Source organism: Cynoglossus semilaevis, chromosome 19 (genome assembly GCF_000523025.1).
Source record: "Cynoglossus semilaevis isolate Cse_v1.0 chromosome 19, Cse_v1.0, whole genome shotgun sequence".
Taxonomy (NCBI): Eukaryota; Metazoa; Chordata; class Actinopteri; order Pleuronectiformes; family Cynoglossidae; genus Cynoglossus; species Cynoglossus semilaevis.
In genome coordinates, this window is record NC_024325.1 from 17225800 (window position 1) to 17226841 (window position 1042).

General features: G+C 48.7%; 1 pseudogene; it reads left to right on the plus strand.

The window, feature by feature from the left end:
* Nucleotides 1-1042, plus strand: part of LOC103395712 (palmitoyltransferase ZDHHC20-like) — a 6538-nt pseudogene that overhangs the window by 2575 nt on the left and 2921 nt on the right.

A 1042-nucleotide genomic window follows, 5' to 3' on the forward strand; every position in this document is an offset into this window, starting at 1 on the left:
TCCAGACTGAGAGACTGAGTCCTCCAGACTGAGTCCTCCAGACTGAGTCCTCCAGACTGAGTCCTCCAGACTGAGTCCTCCAGACTGAGTCCTCCAGACTGAGTCCTCCAGACTGAGTCCTCCAGACTGAGTCCTCCAGACTGAGTCCTCCAGACTGAGCTGCTCTGGTTCAGATGTTAACACACACAGAGTGTTTGTGTAATTCTCCTCTTCCTCTTTTTCATGATGATGATGATGTAAGTGTTGAACTGTTCTCTGTTAGAGGAACTAGAACTGTCAAACTAACTCATCGACTAAAACCAGTGAAACTGTCTCCACTCTTTGTCCAAACAGCCGTTCGTTACTGTGACTCCTGTCAGTTGATCAAACCCGACCGCTGCCACCACTGCTCCACCTGTGAGATGTGAGTGTTTCTGAGTCAACACACACACACACACACACACACACACACACTAATTAGTCCCAGCTTTTACTACTGACCAGAAAAATCAATCAATCATTAAAACTGAACATCAGTTCCTAACACTGGAACAGAGAAGAAAACGAACATGAACCAACACCAGGAATATTGGACTGGGATTTGGGGAGAAAAAAATCAATAACTGATCAATGACTGAGGAGATTGATACGGGATCAGGAGAGGACAGATCAGGAGAGGACAGATCAGGAGAGGACAGATCAGGAGAGGACAGATCAGGAGAGGACAGATCAGGAGAGGACAGATCAGGAGAGGACAGATCAGGAGAGGACAGATCAGGAGAGGACAGATCAGGAGAGGACAGATCAGGAGAGGACAGATCAGGAGAGGACAGATCAGGAGAGGACAGATCAGGAGAGGACAGATCAGGAGAGGACAGATCAGGAGAGGACAGATCAGGAGAGGACAGATCAGGAGAGGACAGATCAGGAGAGGACAGATCAGGAGAGGACAGATCAGGAGAGGACAGATCAGGAGAGGACAGATCAGGAGAGGACAGATCAGGAGAGGACAGATCAGGAGAGGACAGATCAGGAGAGGACAGATCAGGAGAGGACAGATCAG